The sequence below is a fragment of the Hydra vulgaris genome, chromosome 02, assembly GCF_038396675.1.
Source record: "Hydra vulgaris chromosome 02, alternate assembly HydraT2T_AEP".
Taxonomy (NCBI): Eukaryota; Metazoa; Cnidaria; class Hydrozoa; order Anthoathecata; family Hydridae; genus Hydra; species Hydra vulgaris.
This window is the reverse complement of record NC_088921.1, coordinates 70,691,619-70,710,519: the sequence shown is the minus strand read 5'-3', so window position 1 is coordinate 70,710,519 and position 18,901 is coordinate 70,691,619. Positions and strand designations below refer to the sequence as shown.

Below are 18,901 nucleotides of genomic sequence, written 5' to 3'. Positions count from 1 at the left end.
AATTTTCAGAAAGCGCTCCTCGTTTATAAAAGGTAAGACTGAGAATTCGACATAGACAACACTTCCGTATGAACTTGACGGTTATCACCACATTGCATATCTTGAAGGTCTACAATCTACTATACTCAGAAATTTTTCAATACCATAACTTCCTTTTTAGTAGCATTTGGAATCACTTCACAAACAAAGGTCAACGTTCAACTTGTTTTAAAATGTCCAGTTTTTTTATTTATACTTAAAATGAATTCAAGACCCATAACTATTGCTCCTATATAACTTTTGAATAGGTCATTAACCGTCAACTTATTCAACCATCTCCATCAACCATCTGCTGCGAAATTTCGCTTATGCATCAGAATAATTTTCGAAAAAACAAATTTGAATTAACTTTATATCTTTATAATTTAAAATTTATAACTTAATATCGTATTCTTCAATTATAAGTTGCACCGCTCTTATTCTTCTCCGTATCAACATTTCATCAGTCTCTTTTGACTTTTTTACAATTTTGATTTACCAGTTCTTTCAACTTTTCTTCTCAAAATAATACAAACAACTTTTAACAAGCCAAACACTGGTAAATGACCCACTAATTGTCCAAAGACTGAAAACACTCCTCACATGTTTAATTTTTTATGGAATTTCTTTAATTTGATACCCTCTAAAATATATCATTTTGTCATCAATGCATATTATTCCAACACACAGACCCCATTATCGCCAGTCTGTTCATCTTCTTCGTTCTCCAAATATAAGTTTTTTAAATGTCTCATAAATATAAAAGTTTTTTTAAGTATCTTATAATTGCTAATTACTGCATTCTCATTGATGTCATCTATGTAACCGGGTGTTCCATTCATCCACGTAACCGGATACTCCATTCTTCACTAACTCGTTTTGGTCAATAATGGTGTTCACAACGGATTTCATAATTATTGGCGCAACATTCAATCCAAAACAAAGTCATGTGAAACAATAACTCTTATTGCGTAATACAAAAGTTTAGAACAGCCTAAGTTATTCCTCAGTTTTTAACTGGAAATAAATTTTGCGTAGATCCATGATTGTTGGTTTGCTACTCATTCTTCTCTTTTCTCTCAACTTTTTAACGCACACACCAGTATCTCTTGTATACGCCTCTATAAATTATTTGATTCTATCTCATCCAAAAAAAATCAAACTTAATTATTTTTATTTATTTGAATCTTTAGCCATTAAAGAGATTTGTTATTTAGGCGTGCCCATTACGTTTTTATTATACTTAAGTAGCCATTTCCACTTGATTAAACTCTGTATTTTATCTTCATATTTCGCCTTAGTTTATATTGGTATCTTGTATTGAGAACTTTAAACTTTTATTTTAATTTTTAGACAAAAACTTGTGATTTAGAATTGTTTTCAAACACCCCGTTTCCATTATAGTTGTTGCCACAATACCATTAACTTTCAAACGAAGGTTAATTGTATGGTAGCAATTAATGATATAAAAAAGCTCATTGCAACGTAAGCACCCTATAAGAACACTGCAAGCAGTATTCGTTTAACCTCTCTTGCATCTTGCTTCAACGGTAAAGCGTCATAAACCGAATGTTTTTCAAAGAATTGGAACAAGTAGTTCCAGTTTTTTATTCTTCATTTCAACATTTCAACATATTCTATATATCAACAAAAGTCGCAAAAAGTATTGGAATCCTCTATAAGGCCAGAAATTATTTAAATAAAAATAATTTAAAACAGCTGTACTACTCATTTATTCATAGTATATAAACTATGTAAATATTGCCTGGGGAAGTACAGGTAAAAGTAAATTGCAATGTCTTTACCGCCATCAGAAACATACAATGCAAATAAAATATTTTTAAAATCATTTTTCAAATACAAAACCTGTATTCAAAGATATGAATGTATTAAACGTTTTTGAACTTAACTTGTGTAATGCTTTATGTTTTACGTTTTGTTGTATGAACAACCCTTTATTACATGTTTTTAAAGATCTATTTACCTTTAAAGTGAAGAATAAATATAGTTTGCGAAATAAAAACAATTTAAAAGAACCCTTTTGTCAAACAAAGTTTAATCAATTTTGTATAGATTATCGAGCACCCTATCTCTGGAATAAAATTGTCCAGCCTAATTTTGATTCTTCTATCTCTTTTTCTGTTTTTAAAAACAAATTAAAGAATCTTATTTTTTCAACGGATAATATATTGAAGTTTTTTTGAGATATTTTAACCATTTATTATATCAAATGTTTTAAATTGTTATTTTGTCATAAACTAATTGTATTATTTTATATTATATTTATATTGTAATTTTTTATATGGTTCTGGCGACAAGATCGTTTTGATCTTCTTCCAGATTCTAAGTTTATATGTACGACATGTAAATAATCTAAACTAAAACTTAAAAAAAAAAAAAAATTTCAGCAATCACTTTCGTTCTTTGTATCCGCACAACAGTATCTGAAGTTCTATCATGTTTCAAAACGTTTTGAACATATCAAATAAATTCATACTTGATTCCATGCCCGGTTAGTTTGTAATTTTCTCGCATAAATACAACACTGAAATGAAGAAGTTTTTCTTAACTCAATGAGAATTTGTTTTACAAATTCTACTGACAATTTACATTAATTTATAAACCTCAAAAATAGCTATAAAAAATCATGTAAACTTAACATAGTTACACTTAAACCGTACAAAAATATTTACAACAATTACCAATTGAAAATACACATATCCTACAATCTACTTGACAAGTAATTTCCTAGCATTTTACGTAATATAATCACAGTTACTTCTCAGCTTCTAACAAAACATTATGTGCAGGTTCGGGGAGGAGCGGCTGAACACCATTGTGAACAAGGTATGCAACTTATAGCACGTAAATAATTAAAAAATAAAACTATGCAAAAAATAGGCATTGACAAAACTTGTAGCAACCCATTTGTAAATTTATTTTAACAAGTGACAAGTAGTAGAATTGGTAGAATGTTTGCAGAATATATTTTATATATTCAAATTTGTTGAAAAACTTTTTAAAACTATAAATATGGAAAACGATGCCAATGATATGAACCTAATTAATTATCGTTAATTATCGTTTAATTAATTATCGATAAACACTTAAAAAACCAAAAACATTTTTTACCACTCCAACCAAAAACAAAGTACTATTCGTATTACCTTTGTTAAAAATCAAAAATGTCTATCAACTTACATATTTTAAAATTGGATGTTTATGTTAAAATTTAAATATGGTGATGTCCTCCTTTTTTTTTTCAAAAGTTTCTTCCAAAGTATAAAAATAGATAAGAAAAAAATGGAACAGAAATCTTTAATGTTAAAATAACAAAACCCAAGTTAATACCCAAAAATATTAAATTTACATACAATTAGAATTCTCAGAAAAAATCTCATCTTAAACACAAACAATTTTGTGAATGTTCTAAAAAATAAAAAAAGTTAAACTAACTCAAAAAGTAAACTATGAGAACTTAAAATAAACTTCATCTAAAATAAATTAATACTATGAGAATTTAAAATAAACTTGACCTAAAATAAATTAAAATTATGAGAAACAAACTTCAGCCAAAATAAGCTAAAACTATGAAAACTTAAAATGTTATTTGTACATACAGATATTATCTAGAAGTGCAAAAAAAGGAATAAGAAAATGCTGTTGATAGACTTTATCCGGTGGACACAGGACGTAAAAAAGACGTCTTTTAAACGTCTATTGAAAGTTTTGGACGTCTTTTGAACGTTCAAAAGACGTCTTATTTAGGTCCTGTGCCCACTGGGTAGTTTTATTTGAACGTATATGAACGACTCGTATTAACGAGTATCGTATTAACGTATGAGAACAACTCGTATACGTTTAAATAAACTTTTCATATGGCAATTTATCTACTAACATATTTATGTGTATCAAAATGTTTGCTTAACAATGACGTTTTACTTACATCCTTTTTTTTTCTTGAATTCTTTTTATTTCATGCTATTTGAAATAAGAATGAATTAGAAACATTACGGTGTTAATAAATATAAAGTTATTATCATGGAAATATACAAAAGTATTACAAGTAATGTGAAACGGTCCTCTATATCGTGCTGCAATTTTAAAATAGTTATGAAACACCAAAAAGAAATAAAAGCAAAATACTTGAATATATATAACCGATTACCAGAAGAATAAGGAAATCATCAGAAACAAAAACTCTACATTAAATATGAAAATGAATAAAAATGAAGATAACTTATAAAAAAAAAACTTCACGCACTCCGTTACTAACCAGAAGCATTAACTCCAATTTCGCTTTAAATTTGTTTTCAAGTGTTTCAAGAGTTATAAGTTTATTAGAAAAAATTTTATTCCATACTTTTGGTCCTCTATTGAAAATTCTTTTTCAAAAAATTTTTTGCTCTGTATATAAGTGTTGTTTCAGTATCTGCTTAGGTATCTGTGCTTATATATTATGAATAACGGATTAAAAATGTAAAGTGTTATTTTTTTATTACATTTGAACATAAAAAAATAAATAATGATGAATGTTTAGTTGGTAGTGGTTTTTGCTTTATAAAGAGTTTTAAAAATAGTTATAAATAGTATTAAGAGCTTTAAAAATAGTTCTTCACAGTGTGTAAAACGACTTACATTGGATAATATTCTAACTGCATGTTTTTACTTTTTAAAGAGTTTTTTAATTTTGTTTATGAAAGCGATGGAAAAAAGTATAGAAGTTTGAATATAATATACTAGAAAATTATTTAATAGTTCTAGATTTTTATAAGAATAATTCTGTTTTTGTTATTAATTCTTTTAATTCTTGTTTATAATTACTTTAATTACTTATTGTTGTTTATAATTATTACACAATAAAAAAAAATGAAATTTAAAGAGGCATTTCTTGTTTTTTATTATACTTCAAAAACTGTCCCAATGTCGTTCAAAACTACCCCTTCTTCTGGGGTAGTTTTGGACAATGAGCAGCTTCATTTTTAAGAAGAAAAAAAAAGCAATTATAATTTATTCGAAATAGTTGAGCTTTGCTTTTTTTAAAGAATTAATAACTAAATTATCTTTTTCAGCAAAAATTTTAACTTTTTTGTCAAACAGTGCAAAAGCTGTGGTATTTTTTTAAATACCCCTTCAACTTTGCTTTAGTTAAACTAATTGACAATTTAATTGCATTATTCTGTAATTAAATTATTCTGTAAGTTTTATAAGATGTATGTTAACTGAATTAAACAACATTTTTATATCATGATGAGCATGAAATAAACTTGTATAAGTTAAATCCATTAGCTGCTAAAACTGTGCTAATCCATAAATGGTGAAAATATTTTGTCAAAATTCAACTCGCAAGTATCACAAAGTTTTTATAAAAATCAAATCCTGAGAGCATTGACCAATTAAAATATCAAGAATATGTTACCAAAAAAACTTAATTAGAGAGAAATGAAAAATAAAAGTTAAGATATTCCTTTAGTCATCTTCCTAATCTATATTAATAATCTTCCAAAGGTTTCAAACAAATTTGATATAATGATTACAGATGATACAAATATATTCTTCAACAAACATCACAGATATTTATGAAAATGTAAACAAAGAATTTCAAAACTGAATATATGATTTCAAACATATAAGTTGTCATTAAACAAAAAAAAACAAAAAAATACACTTTATTTCATGCAAAGCAGCAAAGAAATCTTGTAAAAAAAATTTTAATATTAAAATATAATATTAAAAAAAAATTAAGTAAATATTGTAAGATACTAAGGATACTAAGTATTTAGAAGTTGTAATTGATGAAAGTTTCTCTTGGAAAGCTTATTTAAACAAATTAAACCTTAAAATATCATAAAATTTATGTCTACTATATAAGGCTAGACCTCTGTTATCTCGAAATAACTCGTATATTTCTTTTTAAAACTCGCATATTTCTTTTTTATACATAGTTACCTTGAAGACGCAAATCTACCTTGAGCGAGAGTACACATATCGCAACATCAGAACAGCAAGATTCTATCCCACAATTTTGGAATAAACTAGGTTTTTGTATTGAAATACTTAAAATATGCCAGTCTATAACCAGTATTAATTTGGTATTTGTGCGGAACATATTAAGGAATTTTCAGTGCGCGAAAATTACAACGAATACACTTTTAAATTCAATTAACTACGTCCACGTTTCTTGTTAATGCGTTTTTGATCGATAACAAAAAATTTAAGATTTGAAATTTAAAACTACAGTTTGACTTTATAATAATTTTTATTAAAGACATAAGTTTAAAATTAAATATTTTTGTATTTTTAATTGCTTTCCAGTAACTTTCTCGTATTTGCTCAATGAACATTTAGATCGCATTGAAACCATTATTCCTAATTTTTTATGCTACTGTTTTAAAGTAATAAAAACTCAGAGACTGTGATAAAATATGAATTATATACTTCTACGAAATACAAGTTTGGGACATAATATTTATTATTTATTTTATAATTTCCGAAAACAATAAAATTATATGTAATCGATAAAAAACACGATAACAACCAATGAGAAATAAAGTAAAGGAACTGAGTTTCATAGTTACTGCTCGTAAAAAAATTACTTTATTAAAAACATTTTAAATTACTTTCTTTCAATTAAAAAGTATTTTATTGAACAGACAATCTCTTAAAAATGGATAGGAGATGTCTTATGAATTATATAATGGAAAATAATTTACTAAAAAATGATGATTTACATGCAAAGATTTTGAGTTTTGTTTCCCAAAGCAATTTTGAAGAATCTAATGATAACTTGTCAATTATTTCGAAATTCATTTACCAAGCTAAAAAAAAGTGGAAAAAATCGAATAGAACAAGTGCAGTATTTGAAAAAAGATATAAAGTTTGGTTAAACCAAACTATATTTAACTGTAAAAAAAAAAAAAATCGAAACAAAAACCTGTGCTGTGTTTACTTTAACTATGCGTAAATTTATTATAATGTGTACAATTTATTTGTATTATTATTACGACGATTTAATAATTGATAAAATAATATAATACTTTAAGGTGGACGCCCTTCGATTTTGTTTGAAGATGCGTCTGTGAGAACTAAAGATCGCATAATTAAAGTGCTTTTGAGTAAATATAATTTAAGCAAACTTTTATATGCAGGAAGTAAAAGTTTAAAAAGGGATAGAAGCAAAAGTGGTTAAAAAAATATACAACAAAGAATTATCGACAGAATCACTTACTTCAGAACAATCATTAGCGCTAGTCTTAGATGCTAATTTATCCAAAGAAACTTATCAGCATTTAAGAAACAATGTTCTTCCATACAGCTCTCTATACCCATCCTATCATATTGTAAAAGAGACTAAAAAAAATGCTACCCTGAAAACATTCAGGTCAGTGACTATTCTGCAAAGGTTCCATTACAAGCTCTTCTTTTTCATACTGCATCAAGAATATGTTCAGCTTATAGTGTTGTGTTAAATTCACCTGTGCTTAAAGATTTTACTAAACTATTTATAATATGCAAAGCTGGTTTTGATGGTGCAACAGGACAAACAGGACAATCGTTTAACAATAATAGATGGAAAAATTCAAACTATTATTTCCACAGCAACCAACTCATACCAATGCTGTTCAGTGTGTGGTGCATCTCCAATCGAAATGAACAATTTATCTTTAGTTGTTCAAAAAACTTTGCATGCTTGGATAAGGTTTTTAGAATGTATGCTCCATATCTCTTATAAGATGCCGATTATGAAGTGGCAGGCTAGAAATCAAGACGAAAAAAATATTGTTAAACTGAGAAAGCTTGAAGTCTGTGCTGAATTTCGAACAAGGATAGGTCTTGTCATAGACCAACCAAGAATAGGTAGGGCAGGTAAATCAAACGATGGCAACACAGTTAGGCGATTTTTTCAGCAATACGATGTCTCAGCTAGTATAATGAACATCGATGTAGATCTTATGAAAAGGCTTCATATTATTCTGGCCACAATATCAAGTGGTTATGAAATTAATTCATTCAAATTTAAAACATTCTGTTGGGAAACTGCTTCGGTCTATGTATTCCTGTACCCTTGGTATCCTATGACCCAAACACTTCATAAGATTTTGATTCATGGCTATGAAGTCATCGAACTATTTACTCTTCCATTAGGTATGTTTTCTGAAGAGGCTCAAGAGGCTACCAATAAGGTTTTTAAGATTTTACAAGAAAATGCGATCGGAAAAAAAACAATTTAGACCTTTTTCATCGCCTTTTATGTGCATCTGATCCTTCAATTTGCACATTAAGAAAGAAGATACATAACAAAAAAGTCTACCATCTGGTGTACTTGAACTATTGCAAGAGCCAACGATAGAATACTCTGCGTAAAACATAAATCTAAATAATATTCTTGTTGTTAATTTTGTTGGGTAAAAACGGAATTTTTTATAAATGGAAAATAAATTAGTTTTTTTAATAATTTGCGTAATTATGTAATAAAATTTGAAGTTTTTAAAAAACAAATGTTATTTTTTCCACAAATTATGTTTTTCAATATAATAAACTGGTTCTAATAAAAAAAAATAAAAAAATTTTGGTTTTAGAGGTTTTGGCTAGAAAATGTCACTTTTGACCCACTGTGCGTTGCCAGAAACACGAGAAATATCCGGAAAAAAAAGGCAGAGTAAAAAAAATCTGAAAAAACAGATTAAAAAAAGATTGTTTAAGTACGAGGGTGCACAGTGGGCCGGATATTAGACATATGGTGGACAAAATTATCTTGATCTTTTTTTTTTACTGAAATCCTTTATATGTCCAAAGAATCACATTGTATTAAGATACATTTACTTTTATTATAAATTTTAGTTAAATAGTTGCTAATTCTAAAAATTATTTAACAAACTTGATAAAACTTTAAAAACGCGGATTTGCAATTTCTTAGTTTCAAATCCTATTACTTCTTAATATTGTGGAACTGAATAACAAACTCTTCTGGTGGAATAAACTAAAAAAAAATTGATGCAACAAACTTTAAAAATAAAAATGCGTACTTCAGAAAAAATGAAAATTTATCACTAGATTTGAAACTCTTTTATCGATATTGTATAATAGATTTGAAATATATAGATAAATTTATAGAAATATATAGAGAATATAAATGAATATGTAGATTTGAAACTCTATTATTGATATTATTATATGCCCACGACGTTTTGAATAAGTCTGTAGATTATTATATGATGAATAATATTACAACGTTTTTATTATTATAAAGTCTACTGAGTTCTAAAGGTACTATGCAAATAATCAACAGGCAATCTTCATTCGTCACTATTTTTATTTTAACATACCTGTTTGTAAACACTATATCCTGTAGCACCATTAAAACCAGCCTTGCATCTTAACGTCAGTTTAGTTAATTCCTTAGTATTATGTTTTGTACACCACATAGCTTTTTAAGAGTGTGGTTTAGAAAATCTTTTAGCGGTATTTGTACTGAATAGCCATCTTTTTTAATGTTCTTGGAATAGCATTTAGCTTTTGAAGATCCTATACTATTATACAAAGGATATTTGTGGCAGCCGTTTTTTCAGCACCATTTCTTAGAAGCTGGTATGTTGATTTTGAATGCTGGTATGTTGAATACTTAAGCTTCATCAAATGAATATATCTAAGCAGGTTTAATGGGTATTTATTTTAAATAACAGAAATTTTTGTGCTAGTTTTGTACTTAAACTCACTTCTTAGTTTCAATTTTGTTGCATGTTGCATATTGCATGTTGCATGTTGAAGTAATTTATGGCTAAATAAAATATTAAAAACATTGTTAAGCTTATTCTTTTTGTTTTGTTACAAGCTTTTTCGAAAGAGCGACATGGTTTCCCAACTTCATTAACTGATGATGTTGCATTTAATGAACTGTAGGTGTATTGAAAATCTTGAGCTAGCCAGTTCTCATTACTTCTCTCAAAATGAGTATTATCATTGTTTGCAGCTATTAAATTTTTACATTAAAATTTTATAAAGTTTTCACTCAGAATCCTCTAGTTTAATATCTGCAGAAACTAAAACAGTTAATTTCAATGAAAAGAATGGTATATCATAAAATCTAATTTATTTTGTTGTATAAGTCCGTAAATGTCACCAACTCTTATATTATTACTATATAAAAAAACAAAAAAAAATGTTAAGTTAACAGTGCAATTTAAATTGAATAAAATAACAAACAAAATAACATGTATTTTTGTTTACGAGAAATAAAAGTTGATTTCAAATAAATAACATAAGCTCCAAGTCATTATTTTAAAATGGTAAAGAAAACCAAAAGGGGAAGTTAGGGGCAATGTATATAGTTTAAATAGGTTGTACACATATTACATTTACAAGTTCAAGCATTCAATATAGGTTCTCGTAGGTTCCCTAAATTATGTGACACTTTTTGTACAAAATAAAAGTATTAAATGTTAAAAATTTACCACGTTATTTTAAAGCCAGATTATAAGTGTATTATATAGACTTATCTTTACTTTACATTTTTTTCTAAAAGCTTTAGTGTTAAATATTTTAAATATATAAACTAATCCCGTAATCTCATAAAATTTTAAAACTTACTGTTTATTATAGCTGTGCATAAAAAATAAAAATTGCACACTTTTTTTAAAATAAATTTTTTTTTTTCCTTATACATGAAACCGCAATTGATTTTTGTGGTTTTAAAAGATACTATTATACTCAAAACAATTTTTAAAATTTTAAACGAGAGTATTACAATTATGTTTTGTTATATGGTTTTGAATATAATGAACATTTATTTTTTTAGGTTTTGTCCACCACCTGGCCCACTGTGGGGTGGTCTGAAAAGTTTCCAACCTAACAAAGATAAAAGACATTTTTTTGAAATTTTATTTTCTATTTTTCAACATAACCTCCTTGTAACTCTACACACTTTTCCTAGCGATGCTCCCATCTCTGTAACCCGTCCAAATAGTATTCGGCGATTTTGTCTGCAAAATATTTGCTTACGAAAGAGATTGCCTCGTCATTTAATAAAAATCTTTGACCTCCGAGCGCAATTTTTAAATGAGAAAATAAAAAGAAGTCGCTTGGGGCCAGATCTTGTGAGTAAGGCGGATGGTCAAGCAGTTCAAACCGTAATTCGTGAATTTTCACTATGGCAATCGCTGAGGTGTGAAACGGTACGTTGTCTTGGTGAAACAGGATTTACTTTTTCTGCAAACGTAGCCGTTTTTCCGCAAGTTGTTCCTTTAGCTTGTCAAGCAATGATGCGTAGTATGCTCCTGTAATGGTTTTTCCTTTTTAAAGATAATCGATTAAAATAACTCCACGACTATCCCAAAAAACAGTTACCATCTCTATTCCAGCCGAACAATTTTTGCTTTTTTTGGAGCCAGTTCCCCATTTTCAACCCACTGTTTGGACTGTATTTTTGTTTCGGGCGTATAATGGTGTATCCAAGTTCCATCTACAGTGATTAATCGTCGCCAAAACTCGGATTTATTGCACCTAAACAACGTCAACAGAGCGTTGGAAATGTTCATTAAAACACATTTTTGATCCAACGTGAGCAAACGCGGCACCCAACGCGCGGACAGCTTTCTCATGCCTAAATTTTCATGTAACATACGACAAACACGTTCTTTTGATATGTTCATAACCTCTGCTATCTTTCTCACTTTAATTTGGCGATCGTTTAGCAGCGTTTGGTAAACTTTGGCAATGTTTTCATCGAAAGTTGCAGTTTTTGGACGTTCTAAACGTTCATCGTCTCCCAAGCTCTGACGACCACGTTTGAATTCAGCTGCCCAAAATTTCACTGTGGTAAATGATGGTGCAGAGTCCCCTTACACAGAATCCATCTCATCTTTGATTTGTGTAGGCGTATTGTCTTTCAAAAACAAATATTTGATGACAGTTCGGTACTCAAGATTGTCCATTTTCACAAAATTACTCACATTAACTCACTCAAACGACTGTTACATAACAATTGCGCGTTCAAAATGGCTGAAACTTTGGTGACTAACTAGCAAAAAATGAATAAACAAAATTCACTCTTTTTTATTTACGAGTGCTGCCATTTTCACGTCGAGGTTGGAAACTTTTCAGACCACTTAGAATGAAAAATATGTTTATTGCAGCATTAACTAAGAAAAGTTAGTTACTAAAAAAATATGCAAATTACACGAAAAGGAATTAAACTTTTTCCGAAATTTTAATGTACAGAGTAAAAAAGGACGAGTGCGCAAGCCATTTTATTAAAATTTTTTTAGGATTTAACAATAACTTGTATATAATGTGAACTCTAATATAAATATGAGCAGCCGTGGCGCAGTGGTAGCGCACTTGCCTCAGAAAGGATCCGTGGTTCAAATCCCATTTCTGGTAAGTTTTGCGACATTAGGAAGGAGGCGTGAACTTCCTATTAAATGCTCATCCGCGGTGCTCTGTAATGAGACCGAAAGGACTTCTTGAGACACCTAAATAATATTAGGAAAAAATATATATATATATATATATATATATATATATATATATATATATATATATATATATATATATATATATCTAGAAACAAATACCCTCAAACTTGACAGTCAAAGGAAGAAAAAAAACATAGTAATGTTTCAAAAGAGCAAAAAGTCATTGTCAGAAAGCATATCAACTTATTTCTTCAAGTCAGTTTACATTATTGTCTAGGTAAAAAGTCCTAGGAGTATTTTGAATCCAATTTGAACATCCAAAAAAAGTTTGAGCTGTATTTAAAAAACCTGTAAATCTTTTCATGTATACCTGTACTTTTACTAACATTAATCTAAATTCAATATTACTTTCCATATCCCGAAAAGCAATATATTTGATACTTGCAAGTTGTTAGAAAAATCAAATCTTGAGAGCATTGAGCAAAGTATTAGGAACATGTTTGCCAAAAAAACTTAATGAGAGAGAAAAAAAGAAAGGAAAATATCGAAATTTTTCTTTAGCTATGTTTGATTTGCAAAATGTTAAAGAGTGGCTAAGAGCTGAAGTAGGCTTCTTCTATTATCAAAGAAAACTAAAAATGTACAATTTAATGGCATATTTTACCATGACAGAAATAGCTTAAAGAAATATCTTCAAGCAGAACCCATAACAACTTAGTGAGCGCTTTTAGAAAAATTTTAGACGAAAGAGTTGGAGGAAATGATTTCACAGAATTATTCACATGGAGTGACTTTTGCGTCTCGCAAAACAGGAACATTATATCTTATGGGTGTCAAAATTTTTGAAAGGTAATCAAGAAGTAAAAAATTTACAATCAAATATTTGACTCCTGTCATTCAGGAATACAAAAAGTATTTTCACAGCCAGATAATAAGATATGAAAGCAAATGAAATTTATTCAGCCATTACTTTTATTCGGTTATTAGAAGAGGCAAACAAAAAAAAAGCCCATTTCGCATTATTCAAATGCAACCAAATCGTTTCAAAGATTTTAGCGTGTGTTAGTTATTAAATCTTTAATTATAAAAAAATCCCATATTCAAAAATATGTTGTTTGAGAATGACATAAAGTTAATAACATTAAAAGTCAATAACATTAAAAGTCTAATGCAATCTAAAATACAGACTCAAAAGATCAATTTGTGTGAAGAGAAAAAAAAGAAAGATTAAAATGAAACATTTCAGATGAAAAATTTACAAAAAGTTCAAAATAATGAGTTGTAACAAAACATTAACAATTTTACTCGTTATCCCAGTTTCGTGTTAGTGGTTGTTGGAACCTTGTTGTTCTAGGGGTGCGAATCGTCAATTAATTGTTCATTTTAGTTAGAAATTGATATTGTTTGTTATTAGTTATTAATTGATGTTTACAATTATTTAATGTCGATGGAAACTCTGTATAATTAACATATCGATATATTTTATTTATGTCATATGAATAATTTTATTTCAAAAATATTATACATTTGGAAATTCAAAAATTAACATTTTTTTTAATAATACTAATATTTTTTATACTAAAATTTTTAAACAAGGCATAGGTTTTTGAAACCATTATGATTTCCAAATAAAACCATGAACGCTATTAACGTTGTTATCGTTATACTATTATCTGTTAATTCGAAGTTTTTAGTTAAAGTATAAACTAATTACGTAAAGATTTTTTAGTCGAAAACAACACAACTGTTAACAGCTTTTAGCATCCGGCTACTTAAGTAAATAGTTACTCATTTGCTGTGTACTTTTTTTATATTTTAGTCTCTCTTATGGCGTTTGTTGTTAAAACGCTGGTTTTGCGATTCACTGAGTGCTTTCGTTTGTTAAGACGAAGTCTAACAGTGTTAACCAAACTGTCAAAATTTAAGAAAATCTAAGCAAGTAATTAAAGATATTATTTAATTAAATTACTTCAATTAAAGTCTAGTGAATTTAAATAGCACGAGATTTGTTTCCAAAACAAAGTCGAAAGAACAATGTGGGAATACAACAGATAAGGTGCATTAATTAAATGTTAATTAAAATTTTTGAATGTTTAATAGTTATCTTTTATTATAAAATATTGATATTCGATTTAATCAATTAGTTGCTAATTAGTTTGTTACTCTTTTTTATTGGTTCGCTTGTTTGCTGTCTTTATGTTTACTTGTTTGTTTAACGCATATCTTTAACTGTTTTTTCAGGTGGGTTGTTTGCTCTCTATTGCTGCGTTTAAATTGTTTTGTTGTACATGTTTTATGTTCGTAATGCCTTATATTTTTAATTTTATATTTTTAAGATCAATTGAAATAATTAAGAGTTAATTAATTTTTTTTTATAAGAAAAAGATTGTATATATATATATATATATATATATATATATATATATATATATATATATATATATATATATATATATATATATATATATTTTTTTTTTTTCCTTTATTTTTTTCAAGCTCTGGTCTATAGCTTGAAGTCTTCTTGTAAACAAAAATTAAAACTCTTAGCTATTTCAGTTGATTTTTTTTATTTTTGAAATCGGAATTACCCCACTTTGAATTATCCCACTTTGAATTACCCCACTTTGAATTACCCCACTTTGCCTAATATATAAGCAATTTGTATATATTTAAATTCAGCTCAAATTTCTCTATACTATAGAGAATTTTGAGCTGAATTAAAATATATACAAATCGCATATATATATAGGGCGAGGTGGGGTAACTCAATCCCCTGCTTTTCTTAAATACTTAAAAATAGCTATATATAATCCAAAAACAAAAAAATTCATTTCTCCTCTTCACTCCTCCTCAATTTTTTCTATTTACAAATATCAAATAAACTTTAAAGCAAAAATCAAGTTTTAGCAAAAGAAAAAATATATATTTTTTGAAAATTTAACATGTTCAGAATCGGGGCGGCTCCACTCCTTTCTGAAAAAATTTCAAAAAGTAGTTATATTACAAATATTTACAATAAATGTTACTAACACAATAAATAATAAATTTTTTGCAAAAAAAAAGAACAGAAAAAATTATTTTACAAAAGGATAGGATTGAGATAGCGTTAAGTTTTAAGCCCGGAATGCATCACACGCAATAAAATTCCAAATTATTGGACAACACTACTCATCGCAGACGTCGCACATGACGCTAAGGTCACATACTATGGGGTTGTAAACACTTACCCCACAAATAATACACAGATTTGGTTCAGATTTCTCTGAGGCATCATTAAGCCGTGCTTTTTTCCTCTTTTTTCCCTTGCCGTTGCTAGAACTTTGACTCATGACTTAATTTTATGAAATTATAAGTAATATTGTTTTTAATACTTTATAAATGGCATTTTACTTAGGGTTTCTTACAAGCAAAGGCCCTTTCTCTTTTCGACAAGGTACAAAGGTTTTTGCACCTTGTCTAAAAGAAAAAGGACATCATTAGAAGATCCGCCAAAGATATGACAACAGTATTCCATAAATGGCCGGATTTGAGATTTATAGAGATATAGAATCCGAAGTAAGAGAGTGAAGAGCTCGATAAAGAGATGCAACCTTAGCAGATGCTAATTTTGCAACTGATTTGGAAGATCCAACTTATTGCGATAACGATTGGCTGAAAAAATTGAGTTTTATCTGTATCGAAGTTCACCAGCCGCTGTGAGCCCCAAGCTGTAGCAGAAGTGAAATCCTTTTTAAGCTTAATTGGCTCCTCTCCCACCAAAACCCCACCCCACCCCCCAAACAATCAAAGAGTGTTGGTTCCTTATCACGACAAGAATAAATGTTAGTATCATCAGCAAACAATGCTACCTTAGATGTGAGAATATCTGGAAGATCGTTAATGTAAATTAAAAAGAGTAAGGGCCAAGGATAGAACCTTGCGGAACCCCTGAAGTTACAGAATAAGCAGAAGAGTGCTGTCCATCGAGGACAACTCTTGTTCTACAATTCGAAAGGAAGGATTCAATAATATTAATGATTTTACCCGATACACCGTAAAAAGAAAGCTTATGGAGCAGACCAGCATGCCAAACTTTATCGAAAGCGATAGAGATGTCAATAGCAATGGCCTTAACCTCTCCACCTTTATCAAATGAATGATAAAATTTATTAGTTAGTACTGTTATTACCAAATTGGTGACCAGAAAGTAAGTTATTAGATTCAAGATGAGAGATTAAGTGTTTGTTAACTGAAGATTCAAAAACTCTGCTTATGATAAGAAGAAGAATTATGAGACGGTAGTTATTGGATGTTACTTATGAGACAAATCAGATCGCTCTCCAGTATTTTTGAAAATAGGGATAACAGATGCCGAATTCGAGCAGGCTGGAAAACAAGACTCTGATAAGCACTTGTTAAATAGTTTTGAATGTATAGACGACAGTAACTTTTATACTACGATTAGAAATAAAGGATTTAATAATCTTAAAGATGTTGCCAGATACATCATAAGAAGAAAGCTTATGGAGAAGACCAGCATGCCAAACTTTATCAAAAGCTTTTGAAATGTCAAGAGCGATGGCCTTGATTTCTCCACCTTTATCTAATGTACAATAAAACCTATCAGTTATTACTGTTAGCAAATCAGCTGTAGAACGAGAAGATCGAAATTCATATTGATGGTCAGAAAGTAAGTTATTAGATTCTTGATGAGAAAGTATTTGTTAATTAAAGATTCAAAAACCTTGCTTATGATAGGAAGAAGACTAATTGGACGGTAGTTAGACGAATCAGATTGCTCTCCAGAATTTTGAAGATAGGGATAACGGATGCCGCTCTCCAACAGGCTGGAAAACAAAACTTTGATAAGCACATCCTGAATCAACTTTGAGAGTATAGACGACAGCTTTGAAGTCCAGGCCACAAGCTGTAGAAGAGTCTAAGCAAGAAATCACTTTAGATACAGAAACTGAAGTAATACGAATGTCAAGCAATGGATCAACCTGTTTGTTGGCAATATCAGGTAGAACGCAAATAGTAGAACCCAGAGATGATATTGATGAAAAGTTTTTAGCAAACAATTCAGCTTTGTCTTTAGGTGAGGTGAAAAAGTCTGAACCATACAAGAGAGGTGGAATTAAAGATTTTCCCTTTTTATTAATACTGTTAAAGATTCTCCAAAGGTCATGAGAGCCTAATTTTTAAGATAAGATACGAGATTTAATGACCTGAGAATAGCGGGCTTTGGCTTTAGACAAAACCATTTTACAATGGTTTCTAGCAGTAATAAACAGACGTCTGTTTTCTGGAGAATTGTTTTGCTGATAGATATGGAAGTAAGGGTTTCGATTAGCAATCGCAGCTGCACAGTGTGAGGAAAACCATGGAGGAGAGGGAGGCTTAACCTGGAATTGTCGAGAGGGAACAAAAGACTCTATGCCAGCCTGAATCCACAAAGTTATGTAAGAAGCACATTTGTCGACAGGAAGACGAAAGATTTCAACTCATGGGCCATCACGAAGAAAATCACGGAAAGAATCCCAGTCAGCTTTAAGGTAGTTGTAAGAGGTACAATAATAGGGGGATTCAGTTGGTGAAGAAGAATGAGATAAAGTTTTAGAGAGATCAAACTGTGATCAGAAGCACCTAAGGGTAGATGTGGAGAAACTAAGCACTGCCTAGGATTAGAAACAAGACATAAGTCAAGTAGAGAAGGGTAATGATTCGGGTTGTCTGGAAAGCGAGTTAGAAAGTTGGCTATTTGAGTTAGACATTGAGAAAGTCAAAACTTGTGGGCTTTAATATCTGCAGAACCACTCACAATAGAGCCAGGCCATTCGGAGTGGTGAGCATTAAAGTCAAGGACAATAACTATATTAGCTGATGGATAAAGAGAGAGGGCTTGGTCAATATGATTAGAAATAACATCAAAAAGAGTGCAGTCTTGAGATGAAGGAGAGCGATATATAAAAAATAGAAAGGTAATAGAGTGAAGTGGTGCTAAACAAAAGCACATGAAAGAATAGTCTGTGGATTCAAACCTAATTTCACGACAAATGGGTGAACTTTTACGAATGTAAATGCCCAGGCCAAGCATGTGACTATTGGAGTCTTTACGAATTAAAGGAAGATAACCATCAAAACTAAGACCGCAAGAGGAGACAGCTGAATTCAGATTAGTCTCACAAAGAGCAAGTAGGTCTGGTGAACTATGCAAGAGATAAAACTCAACAGAAGAAAAGTTACTTCAAAGACCATAAATATTAGTGAATGATAGGTTTAGAGAACTTAGTAATGATGATGGTTTTTTGTGTTTTATAGTTTTTTATTACTTTATTCCCTTTTAAATTTGTTGAAGAACTTGACTCAAAGCATAGTTAGTATTCAGAACACTATTTAATAGCTCAAGCAATTGCCTCATTACTATTAATAAACCCTAAGCCGTAACAAATGCGGCCTCCGCAATGCACACCAAAAGTACAAACAGAGAC

At 29.4% G+C, this 18,901-nt stretch overlaps 1 protein-coding gene across 1 annotated transcript in view; it reads left to right on the top strand.

The window, feature by feature from the left end:
* Window positions 1-14,267: 14,267 nt before the first annotated feature.
* The window catches only part of LOC124812786 (uncharacterized), a 40,022-nt gene continuing 35,388 nt past the window's right edge, over window positions 14,268-18,901 (top strand). Inside the window, exon 1 of the mRNA XM_065791842.1 lies at window positions 14,268-14,487. The gene's annotated coding sequence lies outside the window, so the exon portion shown is untranslated. The remainder of the gene's footprint in view (window positions 14,488-18,901) is intronic.